Below are 15,135 nucleotides of genomic sequence, written 5' to 3'. Positions count from 1 at the left end.
AATTGAACCGGTTGAACAGTTTTCATTTGAGTGTTAAAATTGATCATCCCTTTTATTCCTTTCTTTGTTCTCTGCTTTGTGGTCTCTTAAAAAACCTTCTCCATGTACTGCTGAACATTGTAACTAGGTAAAATTGTTTTCTTAACATTTTTTAAGTCGACCAGTTCAACAACGAGCAGATAGTACTTGTTGTTTTTAACAAAATTACATCTACACATTAAGTGAAGTGTGAAGAAGTATTCGCGTTGGACAATAATGATGCCTAAATGAAATGACCTAAAATTAAATAATAGCATCGTAAGAAATTATGCATTCTGCCGCTTTCGGAGCCCATCAAGGCGTTAGCTGTTTGAACCTCAACTGCATACTACCATACGCGTTTAGGCCTTTATCGATCCTCAGCTTCCACAGAGTGATACCAGCCCTAACGGACTAAGGCGTCAACGGCAATTAATTCCCAAGAGTGTGTGATGTTTTTAAAAGTATCTTTCGGTTAGCAACATCCAGTAATTGAAATAACCGGCCATACGAATCGGCTTCCATAAGAAAAATACATTTGATAACAATTGCTACTGTTCTAACTTCGTAGGAATCTTCTAAGGTTAGATATTTCATAGAGCTTTATGAGTTTCATGGAGAGTAATATAGTTGCATCGTGTAAGACTTAACGTTTTCTTAAGTCATTTAAATTATAATTAACATTTGATTTGTATTTGTGCATGAGGGAGCGTAGAATAATGCCTCCTCTGTGTGATTGGCAGATCATAAATCAAGTCTTCGGAATTTACTATTACATTGAACCTGAGCTACAAAATATGAATTTAATCGCCTTTAAAAAACCAAACGTACCTTGACAGTTAAAACCATTCCCAATATATGTAGAATTGCAAGAACAATTGTTTGAGCCCTGAGTATTAATGCAAGATGCATTCGGAAGGCAATTGTTCATTTTACGGCATGAGCCTCACTGCATTCGTCAATGTCTAAGAGAGAATATACTAAGTGAAGAAAGATGTAACAAACATGTAACAAAGCGAGGTCAGAGGAAATTATGAAATCCCCGTTTGGATTCAAAGACCCGGAATTATGGTCAAACCTTTTCCCCTTTGATCGGTATTTGAAATCTTGTTGGTGAGAACCATCCACCTCCCAGGTTATAATTGTTAAATATTTGACTATGGAGCAATTATTTATCTCTTTGTCACATGAGACACGCCAGGAAAAGACGTTTATTAAAGGTTACAGTAGTTGCCCTCTTAAAGATAAAAGATAAAAGGGAAGATGACTTCGCCAAATTGGCACATTCAAATTTTGATGCTGTGGTTTTATCCACATTTGCAAGTTTAGTTCAGTGACCAAAAGGGAAAAATCGATCCAAGGGCTCGCCCCTAAACAAACATTCACCCCTCAATTGCTCAAAAGCTTATTTATTACTTGAAGAAATTTCTTGTAGGATTCCAACAAATTCAAAAGTTTTGACCAGCTCGAAATATTAGCGACGGCGGCTGAATGCTTTGGCTGTTTTTAAGGTAAACAAAGAAAAATACAGCGTACTACTGTACCGCGTAAATAAATAATAATGCAAAGGTTTAGATAGTATAAGCAAGTTAGTCAGAAAACTAAATATTAAAACTAGTTATGTGGGCTAATTGACAGCGGCGTTTCTGTTTTTTCGTTTTATCTCAGTGCTGATTCTATAGGTAAGGTATTTACACTTGGCTGTTAATGGCCAAAATAATAGTTAACACTAAAAAGAACTTCCTTGTTCCTGTTTGGGCTCCTGGTTGTAGGAGGTGAGTTGAACTGTAAAAATTCAACAAAATACGCACCAGACGTTGAGTAGCATTATCTTTCCCTTTGAAAAATCGCTGGAAGATAGCTACGATAAAATGTTTCCTTTTCAATAGAAATATATCTATATATAAAGTGTAAAATTTTGATGTACGTAAAACAGTGCTCAATACATAGGAGTAGAGCGATGTATATATTGTGGGAGGAAAAAGACAAATAAAGTAACAGTTCATCCCTTCAGACCTTTTTCGTGGTTACTCGCTCATTAGTAGCTCCACCGAACTCAGCAAACACATCTGGACCCTCAAAGACAACAACATCGAGCACTTTATTTCCTGGCGCATTCTCTCATCACACTCGCCGCACAACAGCTCAAGTAAAAGATGTAATTTCTGCCTCAAAGAAAAATTCCGTATCATCTGCCAACCCGAACTATCAACACTAAACAAACGTAATGAACTCGTGTCTTCCTGCCGCCACAGAAACAAAGCCCTCCTGCGCAACAACTAAACTTTTAAATTTCGCGCTGCATAAATTAGATTATATTGTATATAAGCGATGGTAAAGATTATTCTCATTAAATCCCCTGATGAGTGGACAACCACTAAACAGGCCTGTAGGGATCAACTGGCAGTTTATTTATCTTTTTCCTCCCACGATATATATATATATATATATATATGTATATATATATATATATATATATATATATATACATATATATATAATATATTATTATATTAGCACTGCACTGATGAGGCCCAGAAGGCCGAAACAGTACTGTCTGCAGTTAGTTATATATATATATATATATATATATATATATTTATATAAAGTGTAAAATTTTGACTTTCATAAACAGAGCTCAATACATAGGAATAGAGCGATGTATATATTGTGGGAGGAAAAAGACAAATGAACTACAAGTTCAGTCCCTACAGACCTGTTTCTTGGTTGCACAATATAAATATATATGAAATAAATAAAACACCACTCATTTATGGATCAATATCAGTATCTGGTTTTACCAACGGTTTTTGTACGATAGTTTATAAAAGAAATATAGCCCTTTCCGGCTTGCTGGTATGTCGCCTGATAAAGTCCCTCTCTGAGGTATTGTCCTCAAAATTGTCACATTCGCCCTCGAAGCTTCGCTTTTCGGTCGAATTTTTCATTTTCCGAACACTCTTTCAGCCAAGGACATTGTCAGTCCACATACCCGCGGCCTGATGGGATTTATTCACTAAATATGTAAATATACATATGTTTGTATCTGACTCTTTTTCCAGTATCAAAGAGGGCGTCGTGCAGGGAACGGACCTTGTTGGGTATTTGGCGTTATATCCACCGAGCACATACCCTGCAGGGGATATTTTCAAGTAGTACAACGAAGAGATCGGGCAACTCTGTGCCAAATCCTACAGAGAGTACTCCTTCCTGGCTCCGAGGTCCACACTGACGATTGGGCCGCCAACAGAAACTTGCATCCCCACGTTCCCAACGTGACGATGCATAGAAGCGTGGTTTACCATGACAACTTCGTTGATCCCCTGACTGGAGTCCACACTCAGGAGGCAGAGTCAGCTTGGGCACGGCTAAAATACCACATAAAGAGAGAAAAGGGAGTTAGAAGAGAGGACATCCCCGCTTTCCTCCATGAGCAGATGTGGCGAGATTGGAGAGGAGGAGCAGACGTGTTCCGCAGTCTTAGAGTTTTAATAGCTAAATACCATCCACTGTAACAGAACGTGCCTTTGCGTGAGTGATGGTAAACATTGCGCTAATTTTGTCTTTTTCTCTTTCAAAGTTCTATTTTGTAACCCGTCAGATACTAAATTAGTTTGTAAACTTGCGGAGACGATAATTTTCCTCTCTAACATCATTAAACACAAATCGCTTCTCCAAATTCGGGTGCGACAATTTATTGTATCAACCAATTACCTCATATCTGTCTACGTTTCAGAGAGCGAGTTTCAGCAAGGAATCTCTATATGTCAAAAATGTAATGTTACTTGAAACTTTGAAGAAAAAACATTACACGACGGACCAAGTACAAATGATTGGTAGAATGTGTGGGTCAGCGAAGTCGCTTTGAGTTTCTTGCAACAAAAGGGAGACTTCTCAGAAACTTGCAAAGAAAAAAATTATGACAGCCTGTTGTGAAGTATGCGAGCTTTTTGGACTTTAATTTCAAGGAAACATATTTGAAAGTGCGACGGCTCTCTTCCATCAAAAAGTGACTTTTTTGAAAATTGCGAAACAATTTTGAGCTACTCATATTGACAAAAAAAAAAAATTTTTGAGGACCGAAGATTCAATTTCGCGAAATCTTTTGTTGCCTTAAATGCTCCCTGGCATGCTCCTAGTCCTCTAATGGAACGCCTCTCAAGCGAGCGCTCCTTTCGACGTGGACGAGTTTAATAGACTCATAAACTCTTTCAAGAAAAGCTTATTGTCTTAGGGTATAAAGGCGAAACGTTTTAAAAGAAAGCTTATTTTTAAGTTACATTTGCAATGAAACAACAACAGCATACTCAAGCACGTCGCCTGAACAACGTCATCTCCGTTGAGTCGACCTCAGCGATATTTCAAAGGAATTTTTTTACGTGAAATTCGGCAGGTACCGCGACCTTTCCCATACATGGTTGTTTCAGGAGGTTGTTCCTTGAACGTAAATCAACTTAACGTATGTGTTTAATTTTTTCATGTTACATTTCTCTTCTATTTTTTAATTTTACATTACTTGTCTGTTGGGTCGATGGCCAAGGTCTCTGACCAGTGTGGCCATTCCCTATGAGGTCACTGCGCCGCAACAACTCAACACGGACTTGTTTAAAGTCCTGACTGCATTTTTCTTTTCTCTTTCGTTTTTTTGTTTTTGTTTGTTTGTTTGTTTTGTGATACGCGAAGAAATAATTGTAACCTAATGCAAGTATTAGATCTTTCCCTATCTCTCTTCTTTGTATCATTGGCATGACTAACGATGCTCGTGGTTGAAATCACCATCCAATCACAGCGTTCAAAAGAAAAAGGCGCGAAACGCCCTGTTCACGAATTTGCAGGCGGCAAGTAGGGCCAATAAGCTGAGAGCGATCAGTGGCGATCTTGTAGAAGAAGGAAATGTGAACATAAAATCTGTCACTTAAAATGTTGAAACAAAAAAGTCAGCGTTAGCAATCGTTTCTCACATCTATATTTTTGCTCAATATTGAAACAAATAATCCCTTCCTTTCCTATGGCTTCCCCTTCGACAAAGTTGCGCGTGAGTAAAAGTGGTGACCTTAAATTCAACGTGCACAAGCAAAGGTAATCACGGAATATCACGAAAAAGAAATTGTCGTGATCTTGAACAAAATTCTCACAGTTAGCAATAATAGGGAAAAAAAACAGGCCAACAGGCGTCCGGATCTAGCGAAATGTTGTGAGGACATTCACCAAGGTTTGGCCGACTTTCACACATTGGGTGTTAGTACTCGTGTGGTCTTTAAGTCGCGATCGCTATCTTTTTTTCTAACAAAAATGCCTTCATTCGTACTAAAATGCCCTATTCATTAAACCATTTCCGGTGTTTTGATTAGGCATCCATGGAAAGGAGACCTGTTGCATTGTCATTCAGCGTAGGCAAAACCTCAGAACAGATTGTTTAGTGTGCGCTCCGTAAGTCAAGGTTCAATCAGAAAATCAAGCATGTCGTCTTCACAAGACTATTTTGATTTTATCGACCTTACCGGTTTCTCACAGGAATTTTTATGTGAGATTTGGTATGTATCGCGAACTTTTCAAGTCATGGTTGTCTCATGGTTATTCCTAATTTATTTTTATTCATGTTGCAGTACTTTTCCAATGGTCGATGCTAAAATATGTCACCCGTGTGGTCATTCTGTTTGCAGTCACTGCGCCGAACGTATGGTGGAAAATGGGGCACGTAACTGCCATATGTGCAGGGAGCCAAGAATAAGTTTCTGTAGAAACTTGTTTGCGGCTAAAATGATGCAAGGCATGACAGCCAAGTGCCTGAGTTGTGAGAGGGATGTGCCCCTCGAGGATATCAGGCAGCGTGTTATCCACGACTGCCAAGAAATCGAGCAGCACTGTGGCTTGTCCTCAGCCAAGTTTAAGCGGGGAGATACGTTACAGCACAAGTCAGTCTGCCCAGAAGAAGAGATATGGTGTGCCTGTGGGCAACAACTCCTCCGTAAAGAGAGACCTCTACACTTGAAAGCGGATTGTGATTATGTCGACGTTTCCTGCCCTCTGGGGTGTACTTCCACCATGAAAAGGTCAGATAGTAATGCTCAATGTAGTAAAGGTTCAAAACGGGTCAAAGTTTTTTCGTAAAGCTTTACTAGTTGAACAAGGTAACAAATAAACTGGTCAAGCGATCAAACTTGAGCTTAAAAATTCTGAGCGCTACAGGAGATACTAAGGCTCTAACGCTCTTCAGTGATGGTTTGGACAAATTATTTCGACAGATGGACAGGATTCATACTTTGCAAATTTTTGCGAGAATCTGTTGATCTTCTTGTAGAATACTGTTGTCGAGTCCATTTTCAAGTGTGACCCTAGTTTTGCAATCGGAACAGGATTGTAATTTTCATCTGAGCACGATAACTTTGGACTAACGCAATAGTTTTGAGACATTTGCACTAACTGATTTTGAGAAATTCGCACTTAAGTCTTGACGGATGACGCCTATAATATCATTGGCAATTTCATTTTTTATCATAGTTTTTTTGGCATGTTGAAAGTCTTCACGGCCAGGTGATTCTGGTACCTGGTCTCGTCATTTCCATTGCATTTACATAAATTTATCAGTAGTGGGCCTCGCTCGTGCAAAATGTTTCTCCTGAAAGCTCGCGCTTTGTCATTGTCATGGATGTTCTGCAGAACATACTTCAGAACTTTTGCCAAGTGCGACGTACGCCTCACTGAATTTCATTTAAAACTCGACGCGCACGTTTCAGGCGTTCAATCCGTATAAATAATCTCCTGTGTAAACCGTGTAGCCATCCTCGAATAGGCACTACAATGAAATGTATTCCTAACTTGTCAGATGGCTGAAAAATAATTATTTCGCTCAGTACAAGATAGAGTGAAACTTGAAAATTAGGTTAAAGCGCCTAAGAACCGAGTCGTGGAATGTCTTGAAAACCGTGTGATAAAATCTCTAACAACCAAGGTTTCGAATGTTTCGGTGAACCGGGATATCCAATTGCTTACAAACAAAGCTTTGAACTACGAAAAACCGAAAAAAAGAAAAAACCCGAACTAAAAGAGATCATAAAAAAGCTGACCCATGGCTCATAAAACCTTTTAGGAGAAACTTGGTTATGTTGTGTCTTGGAAACTAGTTAATCACAATACCCTAAAAAAATCCTAGGTCACTGGATGCCTCATAACGCATAGCGGCACAGTTGTTAAACGTTCCAAAAAGTAATGAATTAAAGTAAATATTGTTTTCTTTCTTCAACAGCTTCGCTGTCTTTACTGCTGAACAGAAAATCGAGGCCTATATGGAGATTGCTACCTGGAGGATTCATCTTAAAGAGGGCGAACACTTTGTTGTTTCCTTGACCGGAGGAAAATCGGTGGAGGACATCACCATAAAAATGGAAATAGTGAAGCCACATGTCGGTAATAGGCGTTAATTAAGGCAGTTGCGGGAACCGGTATTATTCTACTTTTTGCTGTTCGCTTGATTATACTTGTAAATAAAAAAAAAACAATAATGTTGCTGTTTATTCACCGGGCCAAATCTTTTGTACATTTATGTTTTGTTCTAGTAATTCATCAATAAATTTTGATGAACATGTTACTTTTGCCTTTGAGTGATTAATCAGTTTGAGTTATTTTAGCCTGTTTCAGGCTCTAACTCACTGGGCGGGCGAGCGATGAACTACTGTTGCGGGTGCATGAACCCGCCATTTCGTTCTTTTGCTCATTTCCATTAACCGAGAGCCTAGCAGAGGTTAGAGTTATTTAGCTCCCTCTCGCTTTGACTAAAGAGATTTTTGTGTTTAATCGCCACCCATGAACTGTTGCAATCTTAATTCCAACGACAATCTTTCAGCTGTTCTGTCCCTGCAACTTACATCCAGAACCCTTTACATTCGGCATTTTAAGAGTAATTCAAACTCGTGCATCTGAAGGACTTTTTGTAGTGGTGCATTCAACCAGACGCTTCTCAAATCATGCATGTTACGAACAGTCTACGGTCGTGCACTTTAGAGCACTAAACTGTCGCATTTTACGAACGCTTAATGGTCCCATTTTTGAGAACACTTCACGGTCGCATTTTACAAAAACATAACGGGTGCACTTTTGGCAAATTTTAAGAAAACTTTACAGTCACATTTTACGAATTCTAATCAATCGCATTTCACAAACACTTAACGGGCGCATTTTACGAACACTCAACTAGCAAATTTTACGAACGCTTAATGAGCACATTTTACGAACACGTAATAATCGCAAATTAACAACATTTAACAGTCGCATTTTACGAAATTTTAACGGGCGCTTTTTATGAACAATCAACAGTTGCATTTTAATCGCTTTTTACGAACATTTAAAAATCACTTTTTACGAACATTTAAAGATCGCTTTTCACGAAAATTTAACAGACGCATTTAACAGATAAGACCCAGTTAACAGTCACATATTACGAACATTTCACAGCTGCATTTTACGAACATTTAACAGTCGTATTTTACGAACATTTTAGTCGCATTTTACGAACTTTTAACCGTCGCATTTAACAAATATTTAACGGGCGTATTTTTACGAACATTTAACACCAACATTTTACGAACATTTAGTCGCATTTTACGGATCACTCAAGGTTTCTGGTAAACCAGACCAAAAACTCTCGATCAAAAACGACCACGATATCTCGTTTTGCCACTCTGCGACAAACGAGGCTCGATTACGCAATCGAGCCTCGATTACGCAATCGAGCCTCGATTTTCCAATCGAGCCTCCATTTTTCAATCGAGCCTCCATTTTCCAATCGAGCCTCGATTTTCCAATCGAGCCTCCATTTTCCAATCGAGCCTCCATTTTCCAATCGAGCCTCCATTTTCCAATCGAGCCTCCATTTTTCAATCGAGCCTCGTTTCTTAATCGAGGCTCGTTTCTTCACCCGAGGCTTGTTTTTAAGAAAGAAAGAAAGAAAAAAAGGAAGGAAAGAAGGAAGGAGGGAAGGAAGAAAGAAAGAAAGAAAGGAAGAATGGAGGGAAGAAAGAAAGAAAGAGAAAAAGAATACTGCAAATTAAAAAATTAATAATTTAAACCCATATGCTTTTGTAACGGCAAACTTAGAATCCCTAACATTGTGTGATCGACAGTATGCACCAAGCAGCAATAAATAAATAAATAAATAAAAACAAGAAAAATAACGAGAAAATGACAAAAAAGAAAAGACTAAAAACACCAGGATTAATGAGAGTTTTTATCGTGGGCGCAACAGGTTATTTTCGGCACATTTGAAAAAAGGTATAGTCTGCCTTTAGAAGACTGTAAGCATTCCCTCTTCGTTTAAGAAAAAGTGAAAAGAAAAATAGAGGAACGAAAAATTGGCCTGGCAGCGAATCTGGGTTTCTGGGCGGTCATTTATAACACGCACTTTTTTTTTCACAGTTTAGGTATATTTGAGTGATTCAGTTTTCGTTCATCTTTCCTTCCTTCAATAATCGTTATCACAGTTTATTTCATATTATATATATACAAACTGGAATTTATATTATTTTAAGAACTTAACTAACCCGTGAAGCCCTAAGTCTAACAATCATAGAAATCCGTTTACAACACCGTAAAAAAAATTAAAAGTTTTTATCGTGGATAGAGCGTGTCATTTGTAGCACAGACTAAAAAGAAAAAAAAAGTCAGGGTCTAGCTTTAACAGACCAGAGAGCATAAAATAGCGTTAGTTTTGGTGGAAGTAATTTCGGGTTTTTCACTGATTTGTGCTGTTTCCTGGTCAGAAGTGATATGACCTTCATTGTTACTGTGCTGTTCCTCATAGTTCAGCAGATGCGACTCGTCGATAGAGTTGTCAAATAATTGTGACAGTTCATTCTCCATGTCTGTGTCAGAAGAGATGAGCAAATTTTCTGCATTTTCTTCATCTTGGATATTTGAAGCCATTTAAGGTTAGAAGGTATCAGTGAAGTTTCTTTTCTTTGACACTGAAAGGAAGGAAGCAAAAAATTATTTGAAACTAGCAGTAAATTGGAATGTGTAGATGGGGACGATAGTTGGCCCAAATAATAATAACAATATTATTCCTTTATGTTGTACATTATTTTAACTAAACTAACAAAATAAAAGGTGATAGAAACATGTTATTTCTGGTCACATAAGAAATTAGAGATAAAAGTATGAGGTTTTGAATATTTTTATAATACTTACCTTGTTTGAAACTTTTGATAAGATTTTCGCATAGAATGAGCGGAGTTTAGGTTGAGTGTTCAATATTACATGTAGGTTGATCTTATACGTCTATAAGTCCAAAAACTTAACTTTAATGATAGCTTGAAGTGCTGATAACTTACAACAGCTATGGAATAGTAATTGCCCTTTATAAATGATTTCAAGTAGTAGGTGTGGTCTTGATTAATGAAGAAACTAATTTAAGGTCAGAAAAAAATGTTCCTTAAGTGAGAAGTATGATGAAACATTGTTCAGACTGCTAGTAAAGATGTGATCAATAATTATTGATTTGTAATTGGTCATGAAGTTTTTCACTTGTTTTTCTATAGCTGTGTTCTCTGTTAAAAAAGGAATCCTCTCTGCATGACTTGGGCAATTAATATTAAAGTCTTGCGAAGCTGTTGCACTAATGCTGCACACATGTTAGTCTCAGTATCACCTTGTGATCTGTGTATGGTTTTAGCAGCTGCAGGTCTTAGGGGAAACTGTTTTCTTACAACTTGAGCTGTTTGAGTTCTTCCAACAGCAAATTGTACAGTTATAAGTTATAAGTTTTATAGGAGTCCATGCGAATGCCTGTTATCATGTCTGGTTTTTTCTCCCACATCTGTATGGTCAAATTGTACAGCCTCATTTGTCATACCATCATCAGTTCTTACATCTTCTGTTATTTCTGAATTTGGGTACTCCCACTTCTTCGATGAAAAAGCGGCAAAAGAAATCACATTAAGAAAATTAGCAGCTAATGAGGCTGACGCGGACCTACAATTAACCAATAAAATATAACATAGCAAATAAAACAATTTACCCTATTATATTGAAATATACAATTGATCAAAAATAAATCAAGCGTCATCTCTATAAAATAAAGTACATTGACAAAATAAAATTGCATGTTGCCCTAGAAACTTTGGTACAATATAATAAATATTTATATTATCTGATAATAAGCAAACTCGCTTTTCTCATTAATAGCGTCCTTTTCGAACGATAAATTATGGATATGAAATGCAGATGTTTTTAAGATGTTTTTCAAGTTAATTATGCTGACTCCAGAAAGCTCAACTTTGGTATTTATTAAGGTTCCATCGGCTTACTTAGTTCTGGTTATTTTTTTGTCACAGTTTATGTGTGATTTAGTTTTCGTTCGCATTTTTCATCCCTACATCGATTTTTATCAGTATGATTTCGTTATGTTCGCAGTTTAAATGAAAGAAGGATCAAACAACTGACATGTAACATTTACTTTGGCAAAAACTTTTTTTATTTTTATTCTCAATATTTTGATTTTGCAGCGCGCCAATAGAGCCTTTTGTAATGTTTGCTTTCGAAAACAGTATGTTTTAATAAATAAAGCTTTAATTATTATTACCTATTGTGTTTGCAGACTTGTGTTCTTTTCTTTTTTTTTTCTTTTTTTTTTTTTTTAATTTTTATTTTTAAATTACAAACACAATGCTTACAATACAATATGAAACACCACTTACACTAATTACAATGCTTATTTACATTACTCTACTTACAGTCACTAATAATTACACTACTTACAGTCACTAATAATTACACTACTTACAGTATCCAGCTCTATTAACAACACAATCTACTAATTATGCCATTACATACAAAAAGTACTATTTTCTTTTAACATTGCACAGTGACACATACCGGCGATGGCGACGCCCAGTTAATTCTCTAACAAAAATAAACTACAATAAACTAATAAACAAGGAAGAATATGAGATCTAAGTTTATGCATTGGTCTTCCATTCTTTTCCTTAAAAAAAGGGCAAACACAAAATTATATGAGAAATTCCCATCTAATTTGAAAATCGCGAAGCTTTCTGTTTCTTATAGCAATTATTTTTTCAACTTGTTTTTTAACTTCAACCTTGTGCAAAAACAATCTAAATATTGGAGAGGTGTTATTTTTTCTACATTCCCAAATAGTCAATTTCCCTAAAATTATCAAATAATTTAACAGATCATTCCTCTGAAGTAAGCCAACCATAATATCTTTTAAAGACAAAATTAAATATTCGCCACTAAGATCAAACCACCAGACTGTAAATACGTTCCAAAAAGCTTGCACAAAGGAGCAGTTAAAGAAGAGGTGGTACAGATCTTCCGTATAGGTTCCACAAAAAGAACACTTGTCCGAATCACTTAACCCTATTTTGAACAATTTATCGTTTGTAAACAAAATGAAATTCAATACTCTGTATTGAAACGACCAAACATACGTTTCGCTCGCAACAAGATAAGGAATAGAGAAAAGTTCCTGCGCATTTGAAAGCTCAAAATCCGCTGTCAACTTTTTAAAGCCATTCGGGATTCTCGCTTTACTTGTTATCATCGTAGAATAAAACTGTTTACACTTTGCAGTATATGCATTAAAAGATTTAGACTTATAATCAAAATTCATAGGATCGAGATTACCCGCTGTGGGGATGGGGCAGGAGCTTTTTGATTTCATATTAATAATAGAAGATCTCAAGGCTGTCCAAGTCAGGAAATTAGTGTTAAGTCCTTTTTGCTTAAAGAATTCATAAGAACGCACATTGTCAACATCGAACTGTAAATCATTCAAATAAGTTATGCCCTTGTCAAAGTATGTTTTATAAAAAACAGGTTTATTATTAATTCGTATATCCTTATTATTCCAAATTACATTTTGAGAATAATTCACATCAGAAAAGGAGCATCTAAAATCCGCCCACCATCTTAGAAGCTGTAAGTAAAACTTACTAAGACTTAAGTCAAGATCATTTACATCATAGTTACATCTAAAAAGAAAACATCCTCCGTATTTTTGTAAGTTGTATTTGAGATAAGAAATCCAGGGCCCTTCCTTCTCATCTATGAGACGCGGAATCCAGGACAATCTTAATGCTATAATATGTAGCTCAAGGTCTGTGAGATTCAGTCCACCATTCTCTAAAGTATTTATCACAGAAAGCCTTGTGACTTTATCAGGGCCTTTCCACAAAAATTTGTAGATCATTTTCTCCATCTGTTTAATAATTTCGGGTGGGGTTTCTATTATTGAGGAAACATGTAATAATTTTGGGATTAGGAAAGATTTAATTATTGTTACTTTGCCAAATAGGGAGAGACCTCTGAGTTTCCATAAATTAATCATTTTTTTAACTTCATTTAATCTATCCTGGAAATTTTGTTTTATAACTTGTTCTTGATCACAGGAGAAGTGAATACCTAGGGTCTTAACACCTGTACACCACTCAAGGTCCAGAGGTGTTTCTAAAGAATTTTTGTTTTTTCCAACCCACATAGCTTTGGTTTTAGAAAGGTTCATTTTTAAGCCAGAACATTTTTCGAAGTCATTAAGGATTTGTATTACTTTTTCGACTGATGAAATATTTGCTAGAGTAGCTGTCATGTCGTCGGCGTACAACAGAGACCTAGTTTCACCTAGACTTGTGTTCTTTTCCCTTGAGTCTTTGGGCTTTTCCAATTCATTGACTAAGCAACGTGCCGCCAAAGTGCCTTTTTTACTATTTATTTTTGAAGACAGTGATTTTTAATAAATAAAGCCTTTGTTATTGTTACCTATTGTGTTTGCAGACTTGTGTTCTTTTCCCTCGAGTCTTAAGGCTTTAGCAGGTAATTTAGTGTTAACAACTGGGATGTAAAGTAGCCACCGTAAAGAGTAAAAAAGCTGACGTTTCGAGCGTTAGCCCCTCGTCAGAGCGATCTGACGAGGGGCTAACTCATACCCTTATACCATTACCCTTATACTCATGCCCTTTTCCCTCGAGTCTTCGGGCTCAAACAGAATCCTTTTTTTAGCAAGTGCCTTTTGTGATAATTATTTTTTAAGACAATTTTTTAATTGATAAAGCCTTCGCTATTGTTACCAGTGGTGTTTGCAGAATCGAGTTCTTTTCCCTCGAGTCTTTGAACTTTTCCCTTTTGTGATATTTATTTTTGAAAAGAGCATTTTTGATTAATTAAAACCTTCATTAATGCTTGTTGTGTTTGCAGACCCATGTTCTCAGTTCCTTTGAGGATTAGGCTATATTAAACACAAGTCGTTTTCAATTGATTGATTTAGCATTGTGTAACGAAAGTGCCTTTTTAACTTAAGCATTGATTGCCCAATTCTCTAAAGACCTATTTCCCTGTGTGTTCTGCAGAGTTAAAGTGGGTAAAGTGAAGTGAACGGATATTTTATCGTTGAAAGTTACTCTCCTTTTCTGTGGTATTTGCTAATATGTCTGGATTGAGCCACTTCAACTGCGAGCTTTTACCCGATGCTAACACAGACGACCATTTAATTTGCCCAATATGGTAAGGTTTACTTTTATTGATTAGTTAACGTATTGTCTTTCAAAACTTCTCTAGGTCATAAGTTTTTTTTAGTTTATTTGCCCTTTAATCTACCGGGCCCTACAAGGCTGAATTGTTACCGCGAGTTCCATGAACGAGTTAAACTTTAGTGAGAACAGCAGCAACCTACCATCACTTACTTCGCCAATGTAGTTCTCTTTAGTGATCGCCGTGACATAAGCATAAGCCGACATAAGGACAATAACAAGAGCTAAAAATGTTCTTCTTGTGCTTATGCTATGCTTGCCTTTCGGAAATCGTAAGAACATAAGAGAAATAAGCGTTTGTTGTTCTTTGTGCCTCTGCGCTAGTCAAAAGTAGCCCTGACTCTCAACAACCGTCCCTTGTGAGATCATTCAATTCTCGTTAAGGTTCCGTACGAGAAAGTTTTCCCATGTGAGTTGTCACTGGACGTCGAGGCTTTGCTTGTGCGTGCTAGGGAGAATTGGGAACTTTTCCTTCTCCAGACCTGTCGAGCTTCATTGCGAAAGAAAAAAGAAAAGCTGACGACAAGGGAAGAGTCAGTTTAACTCCAAGTTCGGCAAAAAAGAGAATACAGATCAATCG

Source organism: Pocillopora damicornis, chromosome 1, assembly GCF_964200805.1.
Source record: "Pocillopora damicornis chromosome 1, jaPocDami1.2, whole genome shotgun sequence".
NCBI classification, from domain to species: Eukaryota; Metazoa; Cnidaria; class Anthozoa; order Scleractinia; family Pocilloporidae; genus Pocillopora; species Pocillopora damicornis.
Note: the sequence above shows the minus strand (reverse complement) of the source record.